This window comes from Lemur catta, chromosome 14, assembly GCF_020740605.2.
Source record: "Lemur catta isolate mLemCat1 chromosome 14, mLemCat1.pri, whole genome shotgun sequence".
Lineage (NCBI taxonomy): Eukaryota > Metazoa > Chordata > Mammalia > Primates > Lemuridae > Lemur > Lemur catta.
This window is the reverse complement of record NC_059141.1, coordinates 28,524,497-28,537,076: the sequence shown is the minus strand read 5'-3', so window position 1 is coordinate 28,537,076 and position 12,580 is coordinate 28,524,497. Positions and strand designations below refer to the sequence as shown.

The window sequence follows — 12,580 nt, the reverse complement described above, 5'->3', positions numbered from 1 at the left end:
TTCAAGGTTGTACCAGCTGCCAGCTGAAATTACCCCATTAAAGAGAACTCCAGAGGAAGGGTTGATGGGTGGCAAGAGATGCTCATGAAATGCTCCTTTTCAGGAAAATCCTTCCATGCACATTTTTATTTCCTTATTTTCAGGTCTGACGTTGTAGCTTCGTCAGAAAATGAATATTTGGCTAATTTATTTAACAAAATGTACTGGAGCGGTTACTTGTGAAGCTATTGAGAGATGAATCAATTCCAGTACGAAAGTTTAATTACCGGAGTTTGGGTGGTATCTGGCTACACTATATTTTATATTAAAACAATCTTTTTTTTTCAAAACAGCCTGCTTTTATATGTTTTCTAAAGACGTACTTATAATTAATTAACAAAGTAAGGTATCCTGCTTTTGAAGATTTTTATTTGTTTTTGTTCTTTTTTCCTCCTGACCTTTATTTCCCCCTCTTTAAGCTCACATCTGTGCCACTGTCAGCCATTCTGTGTTCATTTTCCTTCGGGAAGTTTTATAATACTTAAGTAAGAGGTAATGGCCTGATTTGTGCATATGAACTTGCAGAGAGATGATGGGTCTATGCTGATGTGATCTTTCATCTCACTTGGTATTAATTGTGTGATAGTCATTAGGGCTGTTCCCAAAGCTCTTCCCCAATGCTCTTCGTTCGGGCACATGGTAGGACTGTGCCTCCCATCTGCCTTGAAGCTAGGTGTGATCATGTGACTTGTGTTGGCCAATAAAATACGAGCAGGAGTGATATGAAGGTATTAAGAGCACACATAGGCCATAATGATGATAATATTTTTTTATACATTTCTAAATGGAAAATAACAAGTGTTGATGAGAATGTGGAGAAATTAGAACCTTTGTGTATTGGGGGAGAAAATACAAAATGGTGTAGCCACTGTGGAAAACAATTTGGCTGATCCTCAATAAATTAAACGTAGAATTATCACATGGCCCAGCAATTCCATTCCTAGATAGATACCTGAAATAACTGAAAATGAATATTCGAATAAAAACATATACATGAATATTCACAGTTGAGTTGATATTGTGAGTTGCTACTCAGCTCACAATAGCCAAAGATGGAAACAACCCAAAGTTGATCAACTGGTGAGAGGATATACAAAATGTGGTATATACATACAATGAGATATTACTCAGCCATAAATGGGAATAAAGCACTGATATGTGCTAGAACATAGATGAAACTTGAAAATAATGTGTTAAGCGAAAGAAGCCAGACACAAGGCCACATATTGTATGATTCCATTTATATGAGATGTCCAGAATAAGCAAATCCATACAGGCAGAAAGAAGATTAGTGGTTGCCAAGCTGGGGGAGGAGGGAATGGAGAGGAACTGCTTAATGTGTGGGGATTTTCATTTGGAAAATGAAAAATTTTCCAAATGGAAAATGTGTGTGATTAAAAATTTCTGGAACTAGATAGTGGTAATAGTTACACAACATTGTGCATATACTTAATACCACTGAATTGTACATTTTGGTTAAATTGTAAATTTTATGAATATTATATCACAATTTTTTAAAAAAGTGAATGTGTGTGTATACACACACATATGTATAAACATGGATGATTCTCCAGGGTAACCATGGGAGTATGAGTTGATATGGTACATCCATCATGCTGATTAAAGCATGACTCAGAATTAACCTTTTATCGTTAAATCACTTGTCCCAACAGCATAACCTAGCCCGTCTTGGCTGATACAAACTATAATTTTGCACTTGGTTTATGTACGCTTTCTTGAGCCTCCTTTGTGCCAGGCACTGGGGAATAAAGATGAAAAGCTGCAAACAGCTTACAAAGTAGCAAGGGAAAAAAACATGTTAACCAAAAGATGCTCTTCAGCACCTTGTTGCCATAATAGAGGTAGATTATGAGTTACAGTGGAAGCACAAAATAGAGGTAGATTATGAGTTATAGTAAAAGCATAAAGGCTGGCAAGTTCCACGGTGGGAATTCAGAGAAGCCTACTCAAGATGGCAAAGCTGGGATTAAATTTTAAAAGATGTGTAGTAGTTTGCCAGGTAGAGAAAGGGAGTTCATTCCAGATTGATGGAAGCACTTGCCCTCTGTGCAATGACATAGGCATGACACACCTTGGCATGGGACAGGAAATGGCAATCATCAGATAAAAAGGTGTGAGGTGATGAGGGCTGGAGATGGACTAGAGAAGTCGGCAAGGGTCTGGAGTTTGGACTACATCTGTAGCCAATCCTTTCTAACATTTCCATCCATGTCACACATGGAAAATGAAAATACATATGGTACCCTGGGCTGCAACACACTGTTCAGCCTTGGCCACCCTTGGCACATCTTAATCCACTGCAGCACAATGAGGGCACGCCTTTTGGGAAGCATTGCTATGGGAAATGGAGAGTCAGTGAAGATATTGAAACTAGGGAACAATATGATCAGATTCACATTCTAAATATGGTTTGGAAAATAGAGCAGTATGAAAAATAAGGTTGGAGTCATAAAGACCTGTGAGGGGCAGTGGCAATAATCCACAGAGAGATGGCAGGAGCCTAAATCAGAAGAGTAGGTATGAAATTTAAGAGAGTGGACAGATTGAAGAGACCGTTGTAAGGTAGAATTAACAAGACTTATGATGGATTGGATGTGGAGGGTGAAGGAGGATATAGAGCCTAGAATGGCTCCCAGCCTGAGTGAATGGCAGTGGCTCCATTGGGAAGGAAACCGAGGAATGGGAGGACTGTGCAGACAGGGACACCAGTCAGTTCAGTTAGGAGCCTGTGGAATTGACATGCCAGTGGAGGTATCTGACAGGTGGTTAAGTACCAGGGAAGTAAAATAGGAGTTCAGAGACAGGACTAGAGTACAGTTAAAGATGTGCAGGTCATGGGTGGGGAAACGAGTGGTAGTTAAGGCCCAGAGAATGGATGAGCTGGTTGAGAGAGGACACAAGTAAGAATTGGAAAGGGCTAGGGGCACTTAAGGGGAACACAGAGGAAGGGAAGCCTGTGGGAAATGACATTGGCATTTCTTTGATGCATAATGGGATCTTCTCAGTTGACTGAACACTGAGAACTTTGAAAAGAATGACTCTCTTTAATCTTTCTAAATCCATCTAAATGATCTGTAAAGGCACCTCTAGGAATTCCAGAAGATTAGTCCCCTAATACAGGCTGATTTCTTTTGGGAAACTGAACATTTAAAAAATTACGTGATTTAAAGTAATTTTAACAAAGTCATCATTATGGCTGTCTCTAACATATTGCTACAGCATATTATCTACTTATATGTCCATGTCTGGTACCTGGCACATAGTACACAGTTGATAAATATTTGTGAGTTAATATGAAGTTGAGTTTTAGAGTTCAATACATACAAAGTATGATATAACACTTTTGGGAACTCAGGTCCAACAGTCTCTCCAAAGTTTTGCAATGGAAATATGTTAAATGGGCAAGAGACACTATAGTTATAAATGTGGCAGTGCCCCTTATAATAGTCAACATGAGGATGCATGATATATTCATACAATATGATGTCATATAGCTAAGAGAATGAATCAACTAAAACTACACAGTCACATGGATGAATCTCACAAATACGTCAGTGAAAGAAGCCAAACAAAAAAGAATGCATACTGTAAACCTCCAATCATATAAAGTTTAAAAACAGGTGAAACAAATGTCTGGTTTTAGAAGTCTGGATAGCACTCAGCTTTGGAGGGGGTGTAGTAACAGGAAGGAGGTGCAAGAGGGACTTTTTGGGTACTGGTTACGTTCTATTGCTTGATCTGGGTGCTGTTCACATGGGTATGTTAACTTTGTAAACATTTATTGAGCTATACACTTATGATTGTTATACTTCTATAAAAATTTACTTTACAAAAATAATTATGGTACATGATACTACAAGATAAGTTATGACATTAAAGAATAATATCTACATGTAAAGTAGAAGTATAACATTAAGCAAGTATTACTAGTTAGAACTACACTAATTGACCAATAAGAAAGGAGATTGAAAGGAAGAAGTCAGTGGGTTTCAGAAGGTGTAGGCTGAAGGCTCAAGGGGTTGCTGGTAACTGTGCACATCTGCGTGGGATCAAAACCCCAAAGTGGCCTTACTGTTTGATAAGAACAACTCAATTTCTGCAGGCCAGAACAAAGCTCAATACTCCTTAAAGGAAGACAACAAAATCTAGACTCTATCCAGCATCTAATTAAAAAAAACCCAAAACCATTAGACATGCAAAGAAGTAGAAAAATGTGACCTAGAACAAGAAGAAAAATTAATCAGAATAGAGACCCAAGGCCGGGCGCGGTGGCTCACGCCTGTTATCGTAGCACTCTGGGAGGCCGAGGCAGGTGGATCGCTCAAGGTCAGGAGCTCGAGACCAGCCTGAGCATGAGAGAACCCGTCTCTACTAAAAAAATAGAAAGAAATTATCTGGCCAACTAAAATACATATAGAAAAAAAAAAATTAGCCGGGCATGGTGGCACATGCCTGTAGTCCCAGCTACCCGGGAAGCTGAGGCAGTAGGATTGCTGAAGCCCAGGAGTTTGAGGTTGCTGTGAGCTAGGCTGATGCCACGGCACTCACTCTAGCCTGGGCAACAAAGCGAGACTCTGTCTCAAAAAAAAAAAAGAATAGAGACCCAGAAATGACAGAGAGGATAGAATTAGCAGACAAGGACTTTAAAACCACTGTTATAAATATATATGTCCCACGATTTAAAGGAGAAGATGAACATAATGAAGAAAAAAAATGAAAAATATAAAAAAGATCCAAATGGAAGCTCTAGAGTTGAAGATCATAATACCTGAAATGAACACAGGAAATAGAAACTATCCAAACTGAAGCATGGAGAGAAAAGAGGATTAAAAAATAAATAGTCTCAGTGATCTGTGGAGCAAAATCAATCAGTCTAACTTTTGTGTGATTGTAAAATAGAAAGCGAGGCTAGGAGGATAGAAAGGGGAGCAGAGAAAACACTTGAGGAAATAATGACTGCTAATTTTCTACATTTGATGAAAAATATCAACCCAGGGATCAATCCAAGGTGCTCAATGATCCTAAGGCAGGATACACACAGAGAAAACTACAAATTATGCCAATACATATTGATGAAAACCAATGACAAAAAGTTGCTAGAGGAAACAGGGGAACAGAGATAACAATATCACTGACCTCTCTCATCAGAGACAAGTCAAGCCAGAAGAAAATGGAACAAGATTTTTAGTTTTGAAAAGAAAAAAAACTGTTAACCTATAATTGTATATCCAACAAATATATTCCTCAAACCCAAAATGGAAATAAAGGCATTTTTCAGACAAACAAAAGCTGAGAGAATTAGTTGTCAGCAGATCTGCTCTACAAGAAAATTTTTAAAAATTATTTTTATTTTTTAGAGACAGAGTGTTGCTCTGTCACTGAGGCTGAAGTGCGGTGGTCTTAGCTCCCTGTAACCTCCAACTCCTGAGCTCAAGTGATTCTCCCACCTCAGCCTCCTGAATAGCTAGGACTATAGGTGCATGCCACCACTCCTAGCTTTTTTTTTTTTTTTTCTTGAGACAGGGTCTCACTCTTGTCACCCAGACTGAAGAGCAGTGGCCCAATCATAGCACACTGCAGCCTCAAACTCCTGAGCTCAAGCAATCCTCTTGTTTCAGCCTCCTGAGTAGCCGGGACTACAGGCACGTGCCACCACAACCAGTTAATTTTAAAAAAATATTTGTAGAGACAGGCTCTTGCTATGTTGCCCAGGCTGGTCTCAAACTGCTGGCCTCAAGTGATCCTCCCACCTTGGCTTCCCAGAGTGCTGGAGTTACAGGCATGAGCCACCATGTTCTACCCAAGAAATGTTTTAGCAGTTCCTCAGGCTGAAGGAAAGTGAAACCACATAGAAACTTAGATCTGCAGAAAGGAATGAAGAGTGCCAAGGAGTGGTAAATGTTTGAGCATATGAAAAAGATTTTTCTCTTTATTTTTTAATCTCTTTAAAAGATAATTATCTCAAACAAAAGAATAATAATGTATATATCTAAATAACCTTACAACCTTCCATGTCCTCCTCTCCATCCTTTAAGCTATCGTTATAATTGTCACATATTTTATCTACATGTATTATAAATGTGAATACACACATACAATATGGAGGATGAAGGAAATAGTGACCCTGGCAAAACTAGACTAGTCTTTAGGCATTTGTAGTCTTAGGGCAATAATGGTTAAGAACTTGGGCTTGGGTGTCAGAGTTCAGGTTAATTCTAGCTCTGTCAGGACTCTAAGCAAGTTATACAACTGTCAAAATCTCAATCTCCACATCTGCAAAGAGGGTAGTGCCTATTTATTAGAGTGATTACGAACATTAAATTATCATATATAAAGTGTTCACGTGTTGCCTGCCTGGCAATAATAAAGATTTGACAAAGGCAATGATTATTTCCTAATGTCAAACATGTCCCCACTTTGCCCATATAAGCTTGGCCAGACACCAGTTGATCAAAAAGATACGACAGGCACAAGGATAAGTAGGAGGTAGTAAAGAACAATAAAATTCTTCATCTTCCAAAACAGGATGAGAGATACCATCTAAAGTTGATAAATGAATAACTTAGAGGCCTAAGAAGTCTTCAGAGTATAATGGCAACCAACCATTAGAAGAATTAAAAACAGAAATTGTTTAGTGACCACCTCTGGGGAGTGGGAATGGGGAAAGAGAGAAAAGATTTTGCTTTTCACAGTGTACCCTTTTGTACTATTAAAAAGTGTATCATGTATTAAGTACCGCTTGTGTAAGACTTCAAAACTTAGTTCCCTAACTTAAGAAGTACACATGGAAAAATTAGAAAGGTTAAGCAAATACACATGGATTTGTATAAAATCAGAACTATGTGGGTGCTTTCTATCCTTCCTACCCCTGAAGATAAAACTGCTGCTGTTTCATCAGACCAGAGCTGGCCTCTCTGATTGGGTTGCAGTAGCCAAGAATTTCATGTGTGTGAGTACATGTGTGTGTGTGCACACATCTATTTGTAAGGTAAACAAAGCTTTGGAGGAACATTCAGTAATGGGAAAAGAGAATTGGAGAGACAGCAAGAAAGAGTAGAGAGAAAATAGAGTGTCTGGGGCGGGCAGAGCATTCAGGAAGGGACTAACAGGTCTGAGTTATTGTAGGTGTTTATTCACTTTGCAAATTGCCTACGAATGAATTCCCACCCTCTGTGGGACCCAGCTAAGACCCACAATTTGGACATTGGAAATGAGTTAGGAAGAGATCAGAGCTGTGGACACTGGAGTGTGACTGCTTTTATAGCAGATGAGGACAGAGGTTGGCTTCTGCTAATATCATTATAAAAATTGCTTTTCTATTTTATAGCATTTTACTTTAAGAAAATTCAGATGCTAGAGAGACACAGCAAGCCTAGTGCAAACCACACAGCATCACTGTAGTGTAGCAAGTCATCATGGAATGTTGCCGTTGCAATGGTCTCAGGGTTCAAGCCAAAATATCAGGTGAAAGAAACTGCTCTAAAGAGGTCCTTTCAGAAACCATCAATCCTCGCAATTAAGCTCTATGGATGAGCAGTAGAGGAGAGCTGTCCAGACTAATCATCTAGGTGTCTGACGATGCTGGGTTCCAATCTTACCTCTGCCCCTCCCTGTCATTGTGACTTTGGGCAAGTTGTTTGACATCTCTGAACCTCAATTTTTCATCTATAAAATGTGGATGATAAAAACGCACATTTTTTTAAACAAAACAAAGGAGTACTTACCGTCTGGTGTTCTACATGTATTATTTCATTCTCACAACAGCTGGATACTATTGTTATTCCCTTTTATAGATGTGAAAAGAGGCTGTCACTTGTCTGAAGTCACAAAGCTGGTAAGTGGTACAGCCAAGACTTGACCCCAGGCAGTCTGATTCCAGAGCCTCGCTTTTTTTAAACTATTATGTTAAAAGTTCACCTGAGTATTAAATGAAGCAATGAACTTAATAGTGCTTGGCATATTTTGAGCATTTCATAAATGGCAATTATTAAAAGGAGAGCTGAGTGGAATGCAAATCCAAGTCATGACAAATCTGGGGTTAAAGTGGATTATGTAGTATCACCTAGGGCTGAGTCTCAGGCTCAGGCATGCTCACTCTTAGAGAATCTATAAACAGAAATGAAATTCTCAAAGGAGGGTAAAGGTTCCCCGGAGTGTCAGAAATCATTTATGCAGAAGCTACCTTTGGAACAGATCAAGAGAGTAGAAAAGCAAGGAAGAACTGAAGAAAGTCCCAGCCACTTCGTCAGAGCTCCCTTGGAGGGAGCTGCCAAAGCCTGCGGGGTACTCCTCCACTTGTCAGTGGCTGCCTGGGGTACAGCCCTGGGACTCCAGAGCTGAGGAAATGGAGGTCAGGAGCAAGGAGAATCACCCAGAGCTGCACTTCCCAGACCCAGCATCCTGACTCCCAGGGCAGTCTGTCAAACTGGGAGAGAGCAGAGAGCCTAGAGCTAAACAAGACCCATATCCCTGAAGCATTGCTTTTGCAGGATGCTAGTTAAATCCTGGCATCATTTTTTCATTTCTCCATCGCTCTCCACCAATCCTTGGGAAGTCCAAGGCCTTGTTTCTTTTTTTCCCACTCCACCTCTACTAAGGATTGTAAATGGTCCAGTGTATGCACTCAAACAACAGAAGCTGAATGAGTTATATGGAACACGGTATGAAGATAAAGATACATGTTTTAGGGACTAGAATGGAAAATTGGCACACAGTTTTAAAATGGAACACAGGACTTCAAAGAAACTTCCAAAATCTGAGAGAGGCTTTAAACTCTGTCTCCAGAGACTGAAGTTTAGAGCTCCAAGTACACCCTTTTTTAGCTATTGGTGATATTTGGGTGGAAAAGTTTCAAGAGCCTGGAACGCATTACACAATGCAGCCTTTCCCTCCTGTCACTTCCTTCTTTACACTCATTTTCATCCCTCCCTGACTATGAACCTGAACCGAAGGAAAGGCATGGCTCCGCTGGGGAAGGTATCTTGCTTGCCTCAGTTTGCATACAGGCCCAGGTTTACTTCAACTTGGGATCTATAGTCCTGGTTTATTAGCCGTCTGCTGCATACTCTCAGAAGTGTTTTTCCCGGCATTTTTGTTAACCGTTTAAAAAAATTTTTTATAAGATATACATAACAAAATTTACCATTTTAACCATTTTAAGTATATAGTTCAGTAGCATTAAGTGCAGTCACGTTACTGTACAACCATCACCACCATCACCACCTTCCATCCCTGGAACTCTTTCACCATCCCACAGGGAAGCGCCACACTCATTAAACACTAACTGCCAGTTCCTGCATCACCCAGCCCCTGGCAACCACCATTCTACTTTCTGGCCCTGTGAATTTGACTGTGCTTGGCCCCTCTAATAAGTAAAATCATATGATATTCGTCCTTTTATGTTTGGTTTATTTCACTTTGCATAATGTCTTCAAGGTTCATCCATGTGAACAGAATTTTATTCTATTTTAAGGCTGAATAAGATTCCATTGTATGGTCTATACCACATTTTTCTTATCTGTTGTCCACTGGTGACATTTGGGTTGTTTCTACCTTTTGGCTACTGTGAATAATGCTACTATAAACACAAGTGTACAAACATCTATTCAAGTCTCTGCTTTCAATTCTTCTGGGCATATACCCAGAACTGGAATCTCTGCATCACATTATGGTAATTCTGTGTTTACTTTTTTGAGGAGTCATCCCTGGTATATTTTTTCTATTTTCAGAGTCAGTTCTTATTTATTGGAACAGTTTATTTTGCCTCTCCAGTATTCTATCCTACAATTATCCTAAACCATCTCTCTTTTGCTTGTTTCTTCTTTCATTTACTACCAAGGTTATTTAGAAATATGATCTTATGTCTCACAGCACTGATTTTCCCCAAAACACAAATATTAGACTTCACTATTTGGAACAAACTAATATTTCCCAAGTCATAAGGTGCATTAGTTAAAAGTTTTAAGAATCTATAATTTTTATGGGAAGAAAAGCCATTTTCCAAATCAGTACCAAGATAGCAGTTTGGCATGAATTAGGTTACATACTATAATAGAAAAAAGATAGCTCCTGATTTACAAATGTCTCACTTAGGAACATCCCTGACATGCAAACAGTAGTGAAAATCAGGAGTCTAATTCCTCCTCCAATACCTGGAAGTCTCCGTCTGCTGCCAAAGTGATGGTGAGGATCTTGGATTTTCAGCTGTTAATGGGGACAAGTAGAACCCATCTCTCTTCCACTTTCATCCTCCTTCTTCCTTCTTGAATTATGGGAGTGCCACCCCCATTGTGCTTGTGTGGCATCACAGTGAGAGCTCCTGTCCTCACGGGAAGATTAAATCCTTTCAGAGGCAGAAGAGTTTCTTTCAGTTGGAACTGCATGATTTTGCATACAGAAGCAATGCTCTTTCATGTCTACTCAACAAGTCCTGTCCATTCCATTTCCTAGCCACCTCAAAGACAATCCTCCCTCCTTACCTTCTCTACCTGGGGCCAGAATCTCATCTGGGCCACTGCAATGGCCTCTGAGCTGGTCTCCCCCATCGTCAGAATTTCTGCCTCATCCTTCACACCATGGGGAAAATCTACCCCTCACCAGCTCAGTGTCATTGTTACCAAAGCCCTGAAATAACAATGTTCAAGGAAGACCTTAGCCATTCCACACCTCTGATGGGTGGAACTGCAGCAGAGCCATGTCTTCTGACTTCTAGTCTGGTCCATACTCTCTCATTGGTTGCCTTTTATGTCTACATGGCTCTTATTGGTTTAGTTAAGATTAGAGAATGAATATCACTGATACCATTCCTATATCGACGTCAGCAGTGGGGGAAGACAGTTAAAGGGAATAAACAGCAAAACCGAAATCAACCCACCACCCTCCATCACCCTGGTCAGCACTGGTGTGGCACCCAGTTTTTTCTCTTACTCTTCTCTCTTCCTGAGGATGGTGTTGAAAATGGAGTTGTCAGAGTACTTCTGTCTCAAACCATCCTGCTTCTTTCTTCCTGACCACATTTCCCAGCCACCATCTTCCCCATCTGAACAGGAGGACTCCTCAAACCCTCCCCATATCTAAATCTTAGAATGTAACTGAGAAACCGCACTTGACTTTCTAGATGTTTGGAGAAATTTCCTGTTTCTTTCTTAATAATCATGATCTACCACCCTCACCATCCCTCCCTGAAATTTCCCCACCTAAAACAACAACAAAAAAACTGTTATGTATATTTCTGTAAGCAGTCTAAAATTCTTTTTCAGACAAGGAAAAGCTATATATTAATCAAGTTAGAATTCGGATGGCCATTTGTCCCAGTTTGCCTAGGACAGTCCCAATTTATATCTATTGTCCTGTATAATTTTTAAAAGAGCTCCCTCTTTTAGTCTTTAAAAAAAAAAAAAAGAGTTCCAACTTGGAGGACAAACTATATGCTCACCCTCATTAAAAATACACTTTGATTTTCCAGTAAAGTGTTTTCCAGGTGATGTTGTGCTTTTGCCCTCATCATTTTATTTGCATAACTACTCTGCAAAGTAGGAAGGGAAACATCTTACCCACGTTAAAGAAAGGAAGTAACCAAGGCTTCAAGGGTACACACTCAAGGCCAGAACCTAGAGTTCCTGACTGGAAGTCCAATACTGTTTCAGGTTTGTGCAGATATCTGAGTTAAGGCAAACTTACCCTCTTGTTTGTCATCTGGTTGCAACTGGACTTAGAACAGTTTAGACACGTTCATCCTTGCCCAGAGACTGTTCTTCCACATTTAAAGCAAGCAGAGAGCTGAGAGAAGAATTACCTAAACATAAAGAGTCTGTTAGTAAATCGTGGGGCCAACTAGCATATATCTCTGATTTTACCAGGTCTAATTACATCAGATTATTTGAATCTTAGGTCTGGCCAAATCAGGATGTCTCAGCTAACAAAAAAAGAAAACCAAAGGTCAATAATGCGTGCCAACTACTACAAAGAACATACAAGTGAGTTCTGTCAGTCTTATATTTTCCCTATGATGACACGGTAATCCTTTTTTTAAAAACTTCCAAAACTAGCAAAATTATACTCCCCTTGGATAAGTGGCAATGAAACACCAGAAGGAAAAAGAGAAAAAAAACCTGATCATTTAAAGACAGACCCGGTGTGTAAGACCTCCAGGGTGTTCCAGAGGTGCTGAATGCAGCGCCACAGCAGAAATACATCGACGGCCTGCCCCAAGAGAAGGCCACGGGACCCTGGGGCGCCGGGGCTGGGAACCCAGCGTCCCACCCTGTCTGTGCAATGACAGGGAGAGTTCCAGTGCGCCTTGGGAAGGGTGGCTCCAAGCCGCTGGCCCGTCTAGCCTGACCGCAGCAGAGGGATGGACGCCTTCCGTCCGTCTGTGGGCACCACGGCCTGACGAGGGAGGCGGCCGGTGCCCCGCGGGCAGGAGGCTCCGCGGGTACTAGGTGGGAGGACCGCCGAGCCCGAGCGCGGCCCCTGGGGAGAGGAGCGGGGGGAGGGTTGGGGGGAGGGCCGCGCGCACGCG

At 40.6% G+C, this 12,580-nt stretch overlaps 1 long non-coding RNA gene across 2 annotated transcripts in view; it reads right to left on the bottom strand.

The window, feature by feature from the left end:
• LOC123649630 overlaps positions 1-12,511 on the bottom strand; it is a 61,591-nt gene extending 49,080 nt beyond the window's left edge. For both annotated transcript variants that reach the window (XR_006739090.1, XR_006739089.1), the window contains exons 1-3: positions 12,191-12,511; positions 11,740-11,854; positions 10,212-10,402 (exon numbers count right to left, since the gene is read on the bottom strand). This is a non-coding gene — a long non-coding RNA (uncharacterized LOC123649630). The remainder of the gene's footprint in view (positions 1-10,211; positions 10,403-11,739; positions 11,855-12,190) is intronic.
• Between the last annotated feature and the right edge of the window lie 69 nt (positions 12,512-12,580).